This window comes from Neofelis nebulosa, chromosome 1 (assembly GCF_028018385.1).
Source record: "Neofelis nebulosa isolate mNeoNeb1 chromosome 1, mNeoNeb1.pri, whole genome shotgun sequence".
Taxonomy (NCBI): Eukaryota; Metazoa; Chordata; class Mammalia; order Carnivora; family Felidae; genus Neofelis; species Neofelis nebulosa.
In genome coordinates this window covers 234,415,638-234,436,018 of record NC_080782.1, presented here as the reverse complement: position 1 = coordinate 234,436,018, position 20,381 = coordinate 234,415,638, and the positions used below count along the sequence as shown (strand labels likewise).

Here is a 20,381-nt window from a genome sequence, read left to right as displayed (position 1 = left end):
AGGTCCTGATGCTTGAACTTCAGCGGATCCATGGTAAATCCTTCTCTGTCTGTCATGGGTTACGTTTGGCTGGCCAGTGATTTTCCCTTCTTCTAGTCCCCCCCCCCCTTTTTATTATGAACATTTTAAACATAAGCAAAAAAGAGATTAGACAAGGACCTTCTCTGCACCTATCCAGCTTCCATGGCTGACAGTCCTTGGTGAGTCTTAACCTCTACTCCGTCCACTCCCCTCCACACATACTGTTATCCCAAAGCAAACATCTAGTATCATTTTTCTCTAAAATATTTCAGTATGCATCTCTAAAAGATAAAGACCCTTTCTTTAAAAAAAAAAGTTTATTTATTTATTATTCTTTTTCTTTCTTTCTTTCTTTCTTTCTTTCTTTCTTTCTTTCTTTCTTTCTTTCTTTCTTTCTTTCTTTTTGAGAGAGAGCACATAGGAGAGGGGCAGAGACAGAGGGAGACAGAGAATCCAAAGAAGGCTCAGGGCTGTCAGCACAGAGCCTAATGCAGGGCTCAAACTCACGAGCCATGAGATCATGATCTGAGCCAAAGTTGGACACTTAACTAACTGAGCCATCCAGGCTCCTCATAAAAATAAAGACCCTTTCAAAAAACAGAACCACAACATCATTAGCATACCTGGAACGATAATTCCCTAACCAAGTCAAATTTCTCTAATTGTCTGAAATATTTTTTTATAGTTTGTTTGAATAAGGAAGCAAATGAAACATATATTTCAATGGGTGATTATAGTGTTTAAGTCTCTTTTAATATGTAGGGTTGCCCTCCACATTGTTGCTTTTCCTTGCAATTGATTTGTTGAAGAAACTGGGTCGTTGTGTCCCACAGGGTTTCCCGCAGTCTGGATCTTGCGAGTTGCATTCCTGTGGTATCATTTAGCATGTTCCCCTATCTCCTTCCTTCTCGTAAACTGGTAGTTAGAGCCAGAAGCTTGAACAGAGTCAGGTTTTGCTTTGTGGACAATAATTCTTCCTAGGAGTATACTTGTGTCAGAAGGCCGTGGCTATATGCAGGTGTTGTGTACAAGTTGCGAGATGCTGCCTTATCTTTACCCCAGGCCCACTCCACAGTTTCCCCGGCAGGCTCCCAAAGGTGCTGAACCATTAGAAGGATTAGGCCTGGAAACACCCCAGACAAAAGACAAAGTGTAAGCCTCGTCCTAAAGGAGTTCATAGAGTGGGTGTTGTAAACGCATGAAAATAACAACAAAAGAGATGTCATAAGGTGGTACAAATGACTTGTGTAGAGGTCCCCCGGGAGTACCGAGGGGAAGACAGCCATCAGTGGGGACGGTCAGGGAAGAACTTTAACCCAAACACAGATTTTCTCCGGCTGATGTGGAATATTGTGGGACGACGACTGCTCCATAGTCCTGGTTACAAGTTGGTGTCCACCAGCCCACCTGGGCTTCTTGTCACAAACTGTCCTGTGCCTTCTTCTCCGCTGTGTGTGTCGGGCCAAAGTTTAGACAGGAGTAGGGCTAGAGTTACCCTTCCTGGAGACTACATCCGATCCTCAGAGCCTTAGGACAACATCGCTGGTCTCAGAGATACAAATAATCCTGATGAGGCCGCTGTAATGCTGGAAAGGTGAGACCCCAACCTCTAGATAGTTCTTAGTACTTTTTACATTCCCAGGTAATTTCAATATGTGGACAAAATTGACTTTAAAAAAAAAAATTTTTTTTTTAAATGTTTATTTGTTTTTGATCCAGAGAGAGACAGAGCATGAATGGGGGAGGGACAGAGAGAGAGGGAGACACAGAATGTGAAGCAGGCTCCAGGCTCCGAGCCGTCAGCACAGAGCCTGACGCGGGGCTCGAACTCACGGACTGTGAGATCATGACCTGAGCTGAAGTCGGACGCTCAACTGACAGGGCCACCCAGGCGCCCCCAAAATTGACTTTTAAGGAACTGCCTTGAGTAGGTAGTGTCTAAGCCGTGACAGCTAATAAAAGAGGTATTTCGCTGTTGCAATAATCTAAGCCCGAGGCAACAAAGGCTAAAAGGGTGGTGGAGACGGAAAATGAGAAATGAGGCAAAAACTATTTTAGAGCAAGAATCTCCAGGGAGGGGCTTAACATAACTCAGATCTTGAGAAGGCTGAAAAAATGTGGTGCTACCTGAGAAACACAGGACAGCGATGAGAGGGGGAGGGGCCCTGGGTCCCCAAGGGATGGTGGTTGTTTGACTTTCCGTGCTGAGCCATAGTTCTTGGCATCATGTCCAGGTGGAAGCGTCCAGGAGGCAGGTGGAGATGGGAACTGGATCTCAGAAGGCAGAGTTACAAATTTTGCAGTCATTTGTACCCAGGTGACATCTGAAGCCTGAGGAGTTTAAAAGTCTTTCCCAGAATGCACTATTGTCCAAGGTATCACCCATTTATAACTGCTGGGGGTCCACAAGAATGACTGGAGTTCACGTGCCACCTCTGCCACCAACCAGCTGTATGGCTTTGTACGAGATACTCTGCCTCCTGGGCCTCAGTTTCCTTGTGTGGAAAACAAGAATTATCATACCAACCTCTCTGAGCTGTTGTGAATAATAAGCAAGCAAATCCTCGCAAAGCACCTGGCATTCTACCTGGTGCAAAGCATGGCCTCAAGTCTTGTTAGATCTCTCTGATTTTGCTTGCCCTGTCCTACACAGCTCCCAAGCAAGCCACGGCACAAGTCCTTCCCACAAGTAGAAAATGAGTCCCGCAACAGCACACAATCAATTTGCACTCACCTCAATGGCATTTGAAGATCGAATCTTGGCAGACCGATTTAATTTTCTTTGATAAATAGATAGGCCATGCAGATAAGGAATGAGCAAGAGATATAATCTCTCCGTGCTGGAATATGACCTCAGATTCCACTGCCAGTGACTTTTCATCGGCCAGATAGAAAGAAAGAAGAGAGGGGTGCCTAGGTGGCTCAGTCAGTTAAGCGTGCAACGCCAGCTCAGGCCATGATCTCATAGTTCGTGAGTTCCAACCCCGCATCGGGCTCTCTACTGTCAGCACAGAGCCCACTTCGGATCCTCTGTCCCCCTCTCTCTGCCCCTCCCCTCCTCGCTCTCTCTCCCTCTCTCTCTGAAAAATAAATAACTATTAAGAGAGAGAGAGAAAGAAAGAAAGAAAGAAAAGAAAAGAAAAAAGAAAAGAAAAGAAAAGAAAAGAAAAGAAAAGAAAAGAAAAGAAAAGAAAAGAAAAGAAAAGAAAAGAAAAGAAAAGAAAGACTGACTTATTTCTTAGGGGCAGGTACCGAGAGCTGAATAATATCACCCAAAATGTGGCTTATCGATGACTCAGCCTCAACCCGGAAGTATCCTGCATGATCTCACTCTTGTCAGAGCTGGAGCCTGTGCTGAACATCTCTATCTTTACCCCAGTGATGTAACTGAGAACTTCCTAATTAAATCACAGATGACACCAGGTTGTAAGAGGGTAGGCATAGAAGTCAAAATAGCATTAACTGACTTAAGAAATAGTTCATGATGCGGGCGAGGTTCCATAGGAACAAGTGTCACTAGCACATTTTGAAACAAACTGAAGAGACAAAAAAAAAAAAGGATATGTATTGACAAGTTCGCAGGATCATCAACCAGTTTCACCCAGAGCTGTAGGCAGATAAGCAATGTTCAAGTATGGTAGGGGTGCCTGGGTGCCCCTGATGGTGAGAGAAGAGGGCAAGAAGGCAGAAGAAAAGAGGAGAGGCAGGATGAGAAAGAGAGACAGGGAGAAATGATTGACAGGTGGGATGTTAGAGTGCTGTGATGTATGTTAAAAGTGGAAGGTTCTAGTTAATTGGAATCTGAGTTCACTTATACAGTCAATAAAAAATTTACTGAGCACATAGTGTGTGCCGGGCACTGTATCCAGAATCTTGCCCTTGTGGGGTTTTCTTCTTCTACCTGGCTTCTACATGTTGAAGAGCCTTTACAAGCCCTTAGACGTCTTCTCTTTCCGTCTATACTCACTCCTTGGGTGACGTCACCCACTACCAAGGCTTTCCATACCATCCATCTGCCGATGACTCACAACTCAGTCCTTCCATCCCAGACCCGGGTGACCAGCCGTCTACTTGTCCCTTCAAAAAATCACAGACTTGGGGCACCTGGGTGGCTCAGTCAGCTCAGCATCCAACTCTTGATTTCGGCTCAGGGCACGATCTCACGGTTCGTGAGTTCGAGCCCCGCGTCGGGCTCCGCGCAGGCAGTGCGGAGCCTGCGTGGGATTCTCTCTCCCTCTCTCTCTGCCCCTCCCTCCACTCAAAATAAATAAGTAAACTGGAAAGAAAATGTTTTTTAAATCACCAACTTGGTTCATGTGAAGTGGACTCTGGAGTCTTCTCTCTCCCGCCCAAATCTGTCCCTTCTCCGGTCTTTCCCATCTGCATACGTAGCACCAAACGCGGCCCAAATACAGGACTTGTCCTGGATGCCTGCGTCCCGTGTCCTGTTGCTTCTAATTCTCCAGAATCAGAATTAGATCTCACGGCTGAAAAACAACAAGACCTAATTATTTCACCTCCTAAAGATCACTGCACCCTCTCTGTGGGGAAAGGAGATGCTGGGAGGCTCTAGGACAGAGGTCGGGAGACTTTCTCTGTGAAGGGCCAGATGGTAAACATTGTAGGACTTGCTGGCCATACAGTGTCTGTCACAAACACTCCACGCGACCGCCGTAGCATGAAAACGGCCATAGACGGTAACGAATGAGACATACATCAATGGGCGAGGCTGTGTTCCGATAAAGCTATTTATGGGCACTTGAATTTGAAACTCATCTGATTTTCACATCTTCTCATTTTTTTAAACCACTTAAAAAGTTAAAAAAAAAAAACCCACAAATTTGTAGCTCACAAGCTATACAAAAACGGAGCGGGCCAAGTTTGGCCTCTTGTCCGTAGTTTGCCAACCCTGAATCCAGGGGAAGCACGCGCAGACACGGTGGGGACCTGCCAGAAGGGGGGACAGTGACATGGGACTCCCCAGTGGACACAGCTGATGAACTGTGGCCTTCAAGCCCATCCTGGGTGGAGCGAAGTGTGGTGAGAGGGCTGTGCGGTGTTTTCTTCTGGAAGCTGGAAACACACAGGAACATAAGCCTGGGCCTGCTTCCTAGCTGGGGTTTCTGAAGGCAGGACCCTCTGTGATGCAGCCCCTGCCCCGAGAGGAGTTGATCTCAAAACTACTGTATTTTTATAAAATGGTGTCTCCCTAACTCCAGCTCTCTCTGAAGTAAACCGAAAATGTACCAACATGGTTACAAGTGACTTATCGGCACGGGGAGCTTCTTGTATGGGTTTTTGGAGTATTTGTTTCTAAATTTCTACTATTGTTGGTGTCATTTAAAAAATATATTCAGGGGGGCTCCTGGGTGGTTCAGTCAGTTAAGCGTCCGGCTTCAGCTCAGGTCATGATCCCACGGTCCATGGGTTCGAGCTCCACGTCGGGCTCTGTGCTGACTGCTCAGAGCCTGGAGCCTGCTTCGGATTCTGTGTCTCCCTCTCTCTCTACCCCCCTCCGCTCATGCTCTATCTCTCTCTCTCAAAAAAAAAAAAAAAAAAAAAATATATATATATATATATATATATATATGTGTGTGTGTGTGTGTGTATATAACACGTGTGTGTGTGTGTGTGTGTGTGTGTGCGCGTGTGTGTGTATTCAGGGGCGCCTGGGTGGCTCAGTCGGTTAAGTGTCTGACTTCAGCTCAGGTCATGATCTCACGGTCCGTGGGTTCGAGCCCCGTGTCGGGCTCTGTGCTGAACAGCTCAGAGCCCAGAGCCTGCTTTGGATTCTGTGTCTCCCTCTCTCTCTGCCCCTCCCTTGCTCACACTCTATCTCTTTCTGTCTGTCAAAAATGAATAGACATTAAAAAAATTTTTTAATTATTCAAATGAAAGAAGGCTAAGCACTGATACCAGTTAACAAGAGAGGCTGCAGGATGCCTATACCTGAGAGCTTTAAAACTATGACCCACAAGCCTCTGTTTTGGAGGTTTTAAGGAGAGTCCAGCCTGCCTCAAGAAGCTAGGTGGGATAGCCACTTGGGAGTTTCCTCCGTCTCCCACAATTCCGGGGTACAAAAGGAGACAGATGCCCACGGGGATCAGCGTTTAGAAAGAGCTACCCTTCTTTCCTTTTCTCTGACAACAGAGACAGGGGAGATTAACTCCCCAAATCCCCAGGTAACACCGAATACCCAGCAAAAGGGGTTTCCTTTGAAATTACATCTGCCTGGAGAAGAGGGTCACTGAGCCTGCATTTTAATGCTGAAATAAGTCCAGCTATTAGAGCTGCTCTGATGCTAAAAGATTTTTGAAGAGGACAAAGCAAAAAGCTTCTCCATATGACAAAGAATTTGTCAGAAAGGACCGGGTACAAACAAGGTGCTGATGTATTTTTCCCTATAAAAGGGATGGGTGCCCTTGAGAAATTGCCTCAAGTCCCTGAGAAGACACAGACAGCCTTTTTAGGTCGAAAGTTTCTCTGTGCCGAGTGGCCACTGAGTCTCTCAGGATCTGTAAGTCAGGGCATTTTCTCTCCACCTTCTGAGTTTTCCCTAGTGCTAGAGAATCTGGAAATCCATAGGCAATTGGCAAGTTGTGTAGAGGTCACAGAGGGCAAAATTCAGTGCGGTTTGCTCTTCCTGGGCTGATTTCAAATCACTGGATTACCAAGAGCCAACACTGACTTTTCGCCCCCAATTACACTGTATTTAACTGGTGTTTTAAAAATAACATGGAGATAGATAATTATGTAAGATCTTCTGTTCCCCAAAAATGTTTTCTGGCTGTCACCTTTTGCCGTCCAATCTTCTCTCTGCCATATGCACAGCGCAAGCTTTGCCGCTGTGATATCATTTATGCCGTGTCATTATCAATCCAGGCGTCCAGATAAATTGCTTAACAGAGAAGCAGCAGAGACCCCGCTAAGCCCGTTCAATAACGATCCAGCCGAGAAAAGAACCTCCCTCCGTTCACTCACCCGCTTCTGTCCCGGACAGAACTAGGTGGCTTACGTTCGCAAGCAGCACACTTGCAAATCGCTTCTCTTGGCTGAATGTGCTTCTCGCTATTGCAGGATCAATAATGATGAAAGGATAAATACAGAAAAAGAGCAGCATCGCTTCTACGATCCCCGCCCCGCCCACCCCCCCACCCCCCAACCCCCCCACCCCCCCCACCTCCCCACCCCCCCACCGGTTGGGCACCGACCGTGTACCTGCCGCGGAGCATGCGTGCTCCCCTCCCCCAACAACTGCACAGACACGCATTTTTCATCCATTTTTACAGCTATGTAAACTAAACTGCAGGAAGTTAAATAACTTGCCTCGGCTCATACTTCTGGTATGAAGTGGAGGCTGGCTTCAAGCCCAGCTCTATTTGCCTCCAGTGCCTCGTTCTTCCCAATCTTCCACAACGCCTCCCTCAGTAACTAGCCGGGGCTGACTGAGCATTTTCCGTGGCTGTCCCTCAAGCACATTTATTTGCCTCTTTATATGACCCCTTTCCCACCTCTTTCAAAACTGTTGCTTTTCACTGTAATCGCACAAGGAAGACTTGAAAGAAAAATGTCAAGTTGGGGGTGTCCCTCTCTTCCACCGCTGGCTTTAGTTTTTGTATTTCCTTCCAGTCTTCGTCCACGCAGATTTAACTGGTACATCGTTCTCAAATGCGAACAATTCTATCCCCTTTTTGCACTTAACATTACACCATGAACATATTCCTATGTTTGGACGTCACCATTATAGTTACTAATTTAACAACTGCAGACAATTCCTTCCAGTTGATACACCTCAATTTCTTAAACCATTTCTCCTATGTCAAATCGTTTGTTTCCCTAATATAAGTAATGTGACAATAATTTTTTTTAATGTTTATTTATTTTTGAGAGAGAGAGACAGAGCATGATCGGGGGAGGGGCAGAGAGCGAGGGAGACACAGAATCCGAAACAGGCTCCAGGTTCCGAGCCGTCAGCCCAGAGCCCGACGGGGGGCTCGAACTCACAAACCGCGAGATCATGACCTGAGCTGAAGTAGGACGCTTAACCGACTGAGCCACCCAGGCGCCCCTAAATTTTATTTTTTAAGTAATATTCACACCCAGTGTGGGGCTCGGACCCACAACCCCAAGATCAAGAGTCGCACGCTCCACCAACTGAGCCAGCCAGGCGCCCCTACAATACACTTGTTTCACATACATGTGCTTTTTCCTCTTCCTGGGAATTTTCTTTAGGCTAAATTCCCAAAACTATTAACTACAAAACCACAGGGGTTGCCTGTTGTACGTTTGACCCTTGTTCCTCCATCTTGAACACGTGAGCTTCGACCTTGTTCTCGTCTTAGGAACACAACCTGCCAGAGCCAGATTCGATTCAGCGTTTCGTTTCCCTCACGCCTGGTGGGCGCTGGGTTCAAGTGGAGGCTGCTGACACTCACAGCTGTGGCCGGTTGGTGACTATAAGCTGCACTTCAAGAATTCTTATGTTTCCCGTTCAAATACAGGCCAGAAAGATTAAAAAAAAAAAAAAATTTCTCGTGCCGGCAAGGGCAGAAGGAAATAGACACACTAATAAATTTCACTGAGTATCAACCGGTATAGCCTCTCTGGAAGGCAGTTTGGCAATATGTCGAAAAAGCTCTAAAAATGTACAGATGCCTTAATCTAACCGTTCCCCCTTAATAATTTATCTTGGAGGGGAAAAGTCAACGATGGGTACAAATATTTAGCTACACGCTGAATCTATAGCATTTCTTTATAGCATTCCTTTTATTAGCAAAAATGGAAATAAACGTATATCCAAGAACAAGGAAATGGCTTAAAAATGCACGACACATAATGGGGTACTGTGCAACCATTTAAAACTATAATTGTAGGTGAGAGGTGCCTGGCCAGCTCAGTCAGTGGAGCCTGCAACTCTTGATCTCGTGGTTGTAAGTTCGAGCCCCACATTGGGTGTAGGGATCACTTAAAAATAAAATCTTAAAAAAATATATTTAATAAATAAATAAAATTATAATTGTAGATGATATAATACACTAATGGCATAAACACAGGCTCATACTATACTTAATTAAGAAACAATTTGCAAAACGGCACTCATTATATTACCTGTTTGTGTAACACAGATAGAAATAGTTGTAGAAATGCTCCAGTTGCTAATAGTGTTTATATCCAGATAGTGAAATTACGGGTGTCTAATGGTTTTGCCTTTTTATTTTTTACACCACAGATATTACTGCTTTTGTAATTAAAAGAGAGAGAGAGAGAGAGAGAGAGAGAGACAGAGATGTTCTTATTTAGACCAGTTTCTAAAGCCTGCATGTGCACAAAAAATGTTTTGCATACTCCACCCAGCTGGAACAGGGACAGAAAGAACTGTCTGTGTCATCCTCTAGATTCTATGTGTGCTTTATCATCCATCCATGCACATATCAACGGAACAGACAAGGGATTAGAAGTGTACGATGATTGGGGCGCCTGGGTGGCTCAGTCAGTTGAGTGTCCAGCTCTTGCTTTCAGCTCAGGTCATGATCTCACAGTTCGTGGGCTCGAGCCCCATGTCAGGCTCCGCACTGACAGTGTGGAGTTTGCTGGGGATTCTCTCTCTCTGCCCCTCCCCCTGCCAAAATAAGTAAATAAACTTTAAAAAAAGAAGTGTATGATGATGAATGTAAGGGAAATATCATTCTAGATCTCATTCAAAACACCAGTACCCCCAGTTCAGCAAAGGAAGCGAAGGTGATTCAACTCCTCTACCAGAGACCTATAGACAGCTGAGATCAGCAGGAGGCAGGCACCATGAGGCGCCATCTTGGAGGCGGCCTACCGCGTCCCCCAGTCAAGATGCCGCAATGCTGAAACCCCCAGCAAGAGAAGTGGGGGCCCCGGAACCTAAAGCCGCCAAAACGAAATGAGGTTGGAGGACCAGGCTTGCAAATGTATCTGCAACATTTCTAATAGGTAAAATTTTAATTTTATTAACATAAAATAACAGACAATACAGTAAATAAAGAGCTTACCAATGCCATTAGATTAGAGGTACCAGGTACCATACAATTAATTTCCATTTTGTTAACGCTTTGCGTTACCAGAACCTTTTTCAGGTTTCCTTGCCAGGAGTTTCAAGGAGATTTTCATAAATCTATTTTGCTCAGATGCAAACACTATACACATCAAGAAGCTTTTTTCCTCTGCATCTGGTCCCATGTATGAGTGCCACTCCCCCCGATTTCCTCTGAGTCTTGCTCTGATCAATGCCCTACATCACCTTCCACTACCGCCTTGGCTTCCTCTTCACCTCCTTTTCCATTTCTTGCTTCCGTCATCGTTTAGATTGTTGCCAACAAGACTGACAATCTCCCTATACCATCCCCTAAATTCTAGACCCTAATCAAAGGTATCAAGGAAAGTGAAGAGTAGAATTAGTGTGGCCCTTTAAAGTCTTCTAGTGACTTGAATGTAAGCTTGTTGTATACCCTCAGGGCTTACAGCAGAGTCTTTACTAGCCTTGTTAACAAATAAATGAATTAACAATGGGAGGATTCATGTAAGCTTACAGGCCCCAGTTTGGCAAAATAAAAGTCAGCAACTCTGTTTTCCCCTACCCCTACCCCATAATAAAAAAAGGAATTCTACCCGTGAAATTGTGCAGTCTGGGGACCCTTACTGGGCCCGGTACTGCCATCATGTCATTTGTACTGTTAATACCAGGGCTGTTCAGCCTCTTGAGGTCAGAAGACTAAGTAATGCATATCAACTCTAAGAGGTCCACATTAGGAGGCTTGAGCCAAGTAAGAAGAAACAGACAAGAATCTTACGGATGAGATACAGAACGTGCTTAGAAGGGGAAGTAGATGGGAATGCAAGCTGGTGCAGCCACTCTGGAAAACAGTATGGCGGTTCCTCCAAAAAAAACCAGTACGGCGTTGGGGCGCCTGGGTGGCTCAGTCAGTTGAGCGTCTGACTTTGTTTGGCTCAGGTCATGATCTCACAGCTCTGTGAGTTCGAGCCCCACATCGGGCTCTGTGCTGATGGCTTGGAGCCTGGAGCCTGCTTCAGAATCTGTGTCTCCCTCTCTCTCTGCCTCTAACCCACTTGCATTCTGTCTCTCTCAAAAATAAATAAGCATTAAAAAAAAAAATTAAAAAAAAAAACACAGTATGGTGTAGAACTACCCTACGACCCAGCAACTGTACTACTAGGTATTTATCCAAGAGATACAGGTGTGCTGTTTCAAAGGGGCACATGCACCCCCATGTTTAGAGCGGCACTATCAACAATAGCCAAAGTATGGAAAGAGCCCAAACGTCCGTCAACTGATGAATGGATAAAGAAGATGTGGTGTATATATATACAATGGAATATTACTCGGCAATCAGACAGAATGAAATCTTGCCATTTGCAAGTAATGGATGGAACTAGAGGGTATCATGCTAAGTGAAATTAGCCAGAGAAAGACAAATATCATGACTTCACTCCTATGAGGGATTTAAGATACGAAACAGATGAACATAAGGGAAGGGAAGCAAAAATCGTATTAAAACAAGGCAGGGGACAAAACAGAAGAGACTCTTAAATACAGAGAACAAACTGAGGGTTGCTGGAGGGGTTGTGGGTGGGGAGATGGGGTAAAGGGCATTAGGGGGGACACTTGTTGGGGTGAGCACTGGGTGTTATAGGGGATGAATCACTGGAATCTACTCCTGAAATAATTATAGCACTACATGCTAACTAACTTGGATGCAAGTTTAAAAATAAATAAGTACATAAAAGGAAAAAAAGAAGTGGAAGAAAAGTTGTATCATGGGGAGAATGTACCTGCTTACAGACCTGGGTAAGTCCAAGGGACCCGGTGGTGGGCTCTCCTATGCTGGTAAATATGGTAATGTCTAGCATCAGGATAGCAAGATGTATATGGAATATTACTCGGCAATCAAAAAGAACGAAATCTTGCCATTTGCAACAACGTGGATGGAACTAGAATGTATTAGGCTAGGGGCACCTGGGTGACTCAGTCAGTTAAGCGTCCGACTGCAGCTCAGGTCATGATCTCACACTCCGTGAGTTCAAGCCCCACGTCAGGCTCTGTGCTGACAGCTCAGAGCCTGGAGACTGCTTCGGATTCTGTGTCTCCCTCTCTCTCTGCCCCTCCCCCGCTCATGCTCTGTCTCTCTCTGTCTCAAAAATAAATAAAAACATTAAAAAAAAAAAAAAAAAAAAGAATGTATTAGGCTAAGCAAAATAAGCCAGTCAGAGGAAGATAAATATCATATGATGTCACTCACACGTGGAATTTAAAAAACAAAACAGAAGAACATAGGGAAAGGGAAGGAAAAATAAGAAAAAAAGAGAGCGGGAGGCAAGCCATAAGAGACCCTTAAATACAGAGAACAAACTGAGAGTCGCTGGAGGGGAGGTGGGTGGGGCATGGGCTAAATGGGTGAGGGGCATTAAGGAGGGCACTCGTTGGGATGAGCATTGGGGTGACGAATCACTAAATTCTATTCCTGAAACCATTATTACAACATGATAACGAACCTGGATTTAAATGTTTTTAAAAATTAAAAATGGTGGGGCGCCTGGGTGGCTCAGTCGGTTAAGCGTCCAACTTCAGCTCAGGTCACCATCTCGCGGTCCGTGAGTTCGAGCCCCGCGTCGGGCTCTGGGCTGATGGCTCAGAGCCTGGAACCTGCTTCGGATTCTGTGTCTCCCTCTCTCTCTGCCCCTCCCCTGCTCATGCTCTGTCTCTCTCTGTCTCAAAAATAAAAATAAACGTTAAAAAAAAAAAATTAAAAATGGATAGCAAGATGTGTAAGCACTATATTGTCCAGAACTCACCCAAAGCTGAACTCAACCAAATTGGCTTAGATAAGGAAGGCGGGGACTGGGAGGCAAGGATTTGAATGCCCTCCGAATTCTTTCTCCCCATCCTCGTCTCTGCTTTTCTCTGTGAGAGGACTGCCTTCTCTCCTCCTACAGACAGCTTTTCTTCACACAACATGGGAGTCCACCTCACTGGGTTCGCAGTCGAACGACTCCGCGACCAGAGAAGAGACGGTTCTTCGGCTAGGCCCTGCGAGGAACGTCCAGCGTTGGGACTCTGTTGGGTGACATCAATGTCTACACCAGTCATTATAACCAAGAGGCCAGCTGTGTTTACGTAGTCTCCCTAAGCCTCACTTCCCTCATCTGTAAGACAGGGAAAATGTCAACACCAGCCACAAAGTGTTGCTGTGAAGGTTGAAATAAGCTAAATGAGACAGTGTATATCAAGTCCTGAAGCCCGTACCGGGCACATAGTGACGGTTCACAAAGTCCATTGCCTATTTCGGCAATCGTTAATGCTCTGTGATCTGCTCAACATGGAGACCAAACCACAATTATCTGGTCTTCCATTCTTGCCGACGCTCCCGCATTCCTACAGCCAGACTGGAATTCTGTTGAATCACATACACAAAACCCTGCATTCTGGAAGGTGTGGGAGGGTCAACAAAGGCCAAAACCAGAATCGCATAGTTTAGGACTTAAAGGAACTCCTTGATATTGCAGATCATAAAACCGTACCCTTACCTGGCTAGGTGCAGGCAGCAGACGCAAATTAGTGCCTAAATCCTGTCATGGAGAGCTAGCCCACGGAATCCGCAGGCTGGAAAGCTAGTTTCAGCAGCTGTGGATTTGCTTCAAGGCCTGTTTCTTCCATCTGTAAAATCCGGATAGTGTTATTCCCCTTCTACTCCCACACTAGGGTGTGGTGGGACTTAATGAGGCACTGTTGGTAAAATGCTTTGGGCTGGGCTAAAGAAAGTGCTGTGCAAGCACTCACATTATCACACGGACCCTTGGTGGTCATGCGTGTTTGGAATAAGAAGTTGGTTGGCACCACTTCAGAGAACTGCTAAGAAATGTAGATATACTGGGGCGGCTGGGTGGCTCGGTCGGTTAAGCGTCCGACTTTGGCTCAGGTCATGATCTTGCGGTTCACGGGTTCGAGCCCCGCATCAGGCTCTGTGCTGACAGCTCAGAGCCTGGAGCCTGCTTCCCATTCTGTGTCTCCCTCTCTCTCTGCCTCTCTCCCAGTCATTCTCTCTCTCTCTCTCTCTCTCTGAAATAAACACTAAAAAAAAAGAAGAAAGAAATGTAGATATACTAAATGGTCTTCAAAACTGAAACTAAATCAGAACAGAAAGGTTGGCCAACTCACTACCTTGTCCTAGTAAGACCTCATGCCTAATTGTGTTGACATGACTTCCCTCGGAGTACTACCCGTGGGGACTGATGACCTCCCCACACCTTATTTGAGCTTAACTTTTCTTTTTGCCCCTCAAATCAAGCATCATTTCCTTCGAATGAAGTGTCATCCTTTCTTCTGCATGTGAATCCTGCATGGATTACCATTGTGTTAATAATATACGAGTCATATGTCAATAAAACTTGGGGAAAACCCCAATAGATGAGGAAAGGTAATTATGTGCAGGAGAGCAGCTAGTGGCTCGTGAAAACTGATTGTGAAATTTGTAGGAATTTTTTGAGCCGGTTGTGAAATACAGCCAGTTTAAAAACTAAATTACATATGCCTAAAATATTTTAAATTATATTAAAAACAAACCTAACAAACTCTCCGAACTTACTATTCATAGTAATTTTATAATTATCTACTCTGTTGAGGTCATTTAGGTCTACTGTTCACAGCTATTGTGCCCACACGGCGGAAATACAGATAGTCCCCAACTGACAACGTTTCGGTGTAAGATTTCTTGATTTTATGACGGTGTAAACGCAATTCTCATTTGATAGAAGCCAGGCTTCAGATTTTGAATTTTGATCTTTTCCTGGCTTAGCGATACTCAGTACAATCCTCTCTCCTGATGTTGGGCAGAAGAAGCTCCCAGTCAACCCCGCGATCACGAGAGCCAACAACCCATACACTGGCAACCATTCGGTCCCCAGACAACCGTTCTGATTTTCACTTTCTGTACAGTATTCAGTAAGTTCCATTATATATTCAATGTTTATTATAAAACAGGCTTTGTGTTCAACGATTTTGCCCACTGTAGGCTAATGTAAGAGTTCTGAGCACATTTAAGGCAGGCTAAGCTATGCTGTGAGGACCAGTAGGTGAGGTGTATTAAATGCATTTTCAACTTAGTTTACCAGGCTGTAACCCCACTGTAACGTCAAGGCAGATCTGTATTATATAATGATATGCAACTTTGCATTTCTTCCCATCTGCATGTTCAGCGATGTCCTTTTGGTAGCTTGAAATTAGCCACAGTAGGAGTATTTATACCACAGAAACTGGACTGCTACAAATCAGAGCTCCCCCTCCCCCCAAAAGCCAGTTGCCAAACACTTAGAAGCACACCCTGTCTAGACCCATAAGGACAAGGAGAAGACAGGCACAAAAACAACAGCAAACAAAACATGGCAACAATCTTTTGGAAACTAAAAAAGCAGACGAGTAAGAGGTAATTAATTTAGCAGAGAAGATAAAGCCAAAACCAAGGTCACAGAAAAGGAAGCCTGTAAGAAGCAAACTAGCTACACCACAGAACCTCAGAAAGAAACAGAAATTGGTTCCCTCTGTTGCCGAACATGGGCGCAGGTGGGCGGAAATTTGTGGAAGGAGCACTGAGACTCCCCACGGTTTTTCCTGCACCTGTGCAGCCGGACCACTGCCCCTGCCCAGCCCTGGGAGAAAAGGTTGAATCAGAGATCATCTGCACCGTGGGCATAACGGAGAGCTGGCATGTGACTGACACACTACCGAAACGAGATTAAATGACAGGCTGCATTTTAGATTGTAAGATTCCACAGTCCCCTTTACCCTCTTGGCTCCCAGGACACTGGCAATGAGGCTTATACTCCACAGGCAAAAGAACAGATGATCCGGTTCTGGGGAAGCCAACCAGTCCAAGGGAGAAGACTTACGGGGACCAATCCAGCAGGATTCCCCCAGTGAAGCATCCAGATCACTGCAGAGTCGCGGACAGGGAGCCCTCTGGTCCACAAGCTTCGCCCACGCACACGTCCCTTTAGTGGCAGCAGTATATCGCCAGACATTGGAGGGACGCCTCTCACATGAAGAAAAATTCTTTCCAAGGTCTAGTAATACATTCAGACAAGCTATCGCGCGCCACAGTAGACTGACATTTACAAGGTCTCCAAACATTTACCTGCCACAGGCCTTTCTCAGGAAGACGTGCTCCAACAAAACAAAGAACAGACCAAGAAAGAAGACAGGAGCTCCGGGGAACAGGAGATCCAACATAGAAAAGAAGAAAAGAGAAATGCCAGGACGATGTGGAAGGGACACTCTGAGATGCCAAGTGCCGTAGGCCCAGGAGAACCGGGCGCTGAGTTTGGAGCAGGAAGACAGCTCGGGGGGTGGGGGGGTCCCCACGGGGAAGGAATTGCAACTGAGAGATTGCCAATGCGTTCACCACACTGGGGAGAGCCTGGGGATGAATTACTCATAAATACCCCCCCAAAACTACACAGTTAAATAGACCAGGCAGTTATTAGCTCCAAAGGGGAAAAGACGTGCAAGAGTAGAAATGTAATTATAGTACACTGTGAACAATATTAACACAGTTAAAATAACGTATATACTGATCGGTGATTTAGCCGGACATCGTGATGTCCCCTAATTCACGAGATTCTACAATGCACATATTTTTCACATTCTAACATCCTAAAAAGCAAACTGAATCTTGTAGCCAACGTGATAAAGTATTGGATCAGGGGCTCCTGGGTGGTTCAGTGGGTGAAGCATCTGACTCTCGGTTTCGGCTCACTCACGATCTCATGGTTTGTGAGATGGAGCCCCAGGTAGGGGTCTATGATGACAGCATGGAGCCCCCTTGGGATTCCCTCTCCCCCTTCTCTCTCTGCCCCTGCCCCATGCACAGGCATGCACTCTCTCTCTCTCTCAAAATAAATAAATAAACAGACATTAATTTGGTTTTGAAATATTGGATCATAGTGTCATCGAAAGCACTTTTGTTCTTTTGTGGTGACTCATAAATAATGCTCCATCGTATAATGGATGGCATCTAGGAAGAGAAGAAATACAGGAACTCTGTCAGGAAGTGACAGAGAAGTTGGGGTACCTGTGTCTGGGGGGAGGACGAAAGGGCTAAAACCTCATCTTGCACAGAAATAAGTCAGCGGATGATTTCTTTCTGGTTTTGTGTTTTTAGTTAATCTGTTCATTTTGAGAGCGAGAAAATGCACAAGAGGGGGAGGGGCACAGAGAGAGGCGGACAGACAGAGAGAGAGGGGCAGAGGATCCGCAGCGGGCTCTGTGCTGACCGCAGCGAGCCTGACGCAGGGCCTGAACTCACGAATGTAAGATCCTGACCTGAGCGACGTCTGACGCTTAACTGGCTGAGCCACCCAGGTGCCCCAGTCGGCGGGTGATTTCTAAAATTAACAAAGATACAGCTTTATAAGCATATTATCCAGCAATGATCGCTGCGCATACCTGGAGTACAACTAAAATCATAGACAGCTGTTGGCTCCGGGAATCAATAAATGGAGAGAAGAATGGGTAAGGCGGGGGGGAGACTACTGTGTTGTGATTTCTTTATGCGCCTCGTAAACATACCAATTTTAAAACTCTTTATACATGGACTGAAAGTGAAAGTAATATGTGTAGAAATCAAAGGAATGAGATGAAGCTCTCCATTTCAAGCCTTCCCCCGGCACAAGTTTTCAGACTGGGAAAAATCAAAAGGGATCTTTAAGGTCTCCCTCTCAGGACGAAGGGTCTAAGGGTCTAATCCGGCCCCCCTCTCGTGCGTGGTCCAGGCTGGTCTGGTTTGCAAGGCGCCTGGGGGGATGGCGGGGGGAGGGGGACGCGCACCTGGTTTCACAGGCCACCACTCGCCTCGCGCCTTAGGAAACTCAGCCACCTGATTTTTCACGCTCGGGAGATGAGCTGGCTGGCCTTGGGTGAAAGTGGAAACCGCGGCGCACACGACACATTTTTCACAAGCTCGTGTTACCTCGAGCCCTCGAGAATGAGAAAGGAAGCTGGCGGTTTGGCAGGTGTGGAAGCCCTTTCCCACAGACATCTGTCAGTGGTTCTGGAAGCCCAGGCCCCTCCTCTTTACGCAGGAAGAGCCCCGGATTCCCGGGCTGAGGCATCCGGTCCGCCGGCTCGCTGCAGCTGCTCGTCACCCGGGAAGGCGAGGGGGAGAAAGCCGGAGAGGGGTTCCTGCTGGTGAAGCAAGACGTGCCTCCGCTTCCGAGGTCAGACGGGAGCTCCTTCGGGCAGAGGGGCGCCTGGCCGCGCCCGCGGGACGCTCGGGCACCGCCTGCCTCGGCAGGAGGGAGAACGAACGTGCGCGATTCTGCCAGGCTGGAAGAGGCCACCGGTGCCAGCCGTGATTCGGCACAAGCGCTTCGGGGCAGCGCCAGGCGGCGGGGGAGGCGCCCGGGACCACCGGCTCTTACCCCACCCCCACCGGGACGGCGTCCAGCCGCTGTGAACTGCGGCAGCCACACCACGTGTTCACGTGGGAACGATTCCGCACCGGGTGGTAAACAGCCACGGCCACGGCCCCGGCCCCTCCCCTGGCTGCCCCACCCCCGCTGCAGCCGAATTGGAACCTATGGACCAGCAGAGGGCCTCCCGGAGCCGGCGCTGGAAGCCGGGCTCTGATTGGTCAGGCCCGCCGGTTAAATATTTTAAATAGCACTCCCTGCCACTAGATCGCCCAGCCAGAGGCCAGAAAGCCGGCTTCCTGCAGAGAGCCCTCCACCTTCCTCTCCCTGCCTCCGTTTCTCCCTAGCCCGGAATCTGCCAGCTTAGGACACCTGGGAGTGTCTTTTGCAGCAAAATGCCTTTTCCTCTGTGCCAGCAGAGAAGCCCCTTAACTCATTCCCCTGGGGACCTTGATGCTCCGGACTGCAAGGAAATTTTCCTATGTGCCGCTTCCTTTTACTTCCCTAACTTGTTTACCCCGATGACATTAGGTTAACATGGTCGGGGAGAGCAGCCTAAAAGGGGAAAATAAAGTTACCATAGGCAGAAGGGCAGCGTCAGGGCCACGTACTGACGGGGAGAAACAGCCAGGGCCAGGGTGACATGCACAGCGCTGCTTTGCTGGAGGCCTCTGAATACCCACGTTCTTTAATCCTGGCTGCCCGAGGCCCCCTTTGCCTCTGCCTTCCCACCTCTGTCAGCTGCCATCCTGGTTTCCAGCCCCTGCGGGAGAGGGATCCCCTGGGCCCTGTGTAGGGCCCAGGCTAGGAGACTCCTGGCCCTAAGGATGTTCGGATCCTCTTACATAGCCATGGGGAGAGGACTTCCCTTTCCCCAGAGCGGGACGTTTAACTGGTCTCTTACCCGCTGGTGGAGGCAGGTTCAGGTGTTAATCAAAGAAGCCGCCCCAGGTCCCCAGGCTCAGTGAGGGCACTAGTCCAAGGGTACCCCACAAATAGTCTTTGGCACTTACGGGTGTGCATTATGAGCTGGAAATAGTTCGGCCTCTTGCATCTATCTCCATAGAAAACATTCTCGTCTTTCAAAATTACAAGGCTTGGGACAATTGAGCAAAATGGTCATTTTTGCTTTTGCTTTTCGTTTTGCTTGTTTTTATGTGCAATCAAAGGCAGCCTGCAGAGTGGAAAGGGTCAGCCCAGTAAGGATGACACAGAAGACAGAGTAAGTCCTTAATCCTTCTGGCTGAGGTCACCTCTTCCTGAAATGAGAAAAATAGTTGCTGACCGCCCTCCTCAAAGAATTGTCGTGAGTGGCACCTTTAATCCGGTTGCAAAATGCCTTAAAAAGTATAAAGGAGCCATGTGAACGTAAGCGATACTGGTTTTCTGTCTTGTTCCAGCAAATTCGTGACTGTGTGTAGGGAACATGCATGCAGTAAAGTCGGGCCATCACACGCTTAGCAAAGCTTGCCTTTTCATACGCAGGCTCAGTTCCCTCTTGGTCCATGTCCCACTCAAGGGCCTTCCCTCCCCCAGATACCCACTGTGAGATACCCTCACCGGGTAGCCACTATGCTCCCACTGAGTGCTCAGGACAGGGTCTCCCCGGGCAGGGGTGCGTGTCTGGGAGCCCTCTCTCCCAAGCCCCAGCATCCTGCTGCACCTCAGCGGCCGGTTCTGGGTCTGCCGGGAGAAGGGCGCTAAGACGACAGGGGCAGAACCGATGGAAATAAGAGCTTGTTTCACCTGGAGAAGAGGCAGCCAGTTTAAGGGGCCTTGGGAGAGGTCTTGAAAGGCCTGCCGCAGCAGAAAAAAGACGAAAGTATTTTGTACAGTTTTAGAGGTAGAACCGGGTGGGCCCTGTCCTAGGATTTAAGAGGTCAGATTTTTTTTTTTTTTAAGCCATCTTAACC

General features: G+C 47.0%; 1 long non-coding RNA gene across 1 annotated transcript; it reads right to left on the bottom strand.

Annotated features, from left to right (window-relative positions):
• Nucleotides 1-1,183: 1,183 nt before the first annotated feature.
• On the bottom strand, nt 1,184-18,584 carry LOC131487652 (uncharacterized). The gene is made up of 3 exons (XR_009249868.1): nt 18,027-18,584; nt 4,329-4,508; nt 1,184-2,894 (listed from the first exon to the last, which is right to left on the bottom strand). It is a non-coding gene; the product is annotated as an uncharacterized LOC131487652 (long non-coding RNA).
• Between the last annotated feature and the right edge of the window lie 1,797 nt (nt 18,585-20,381).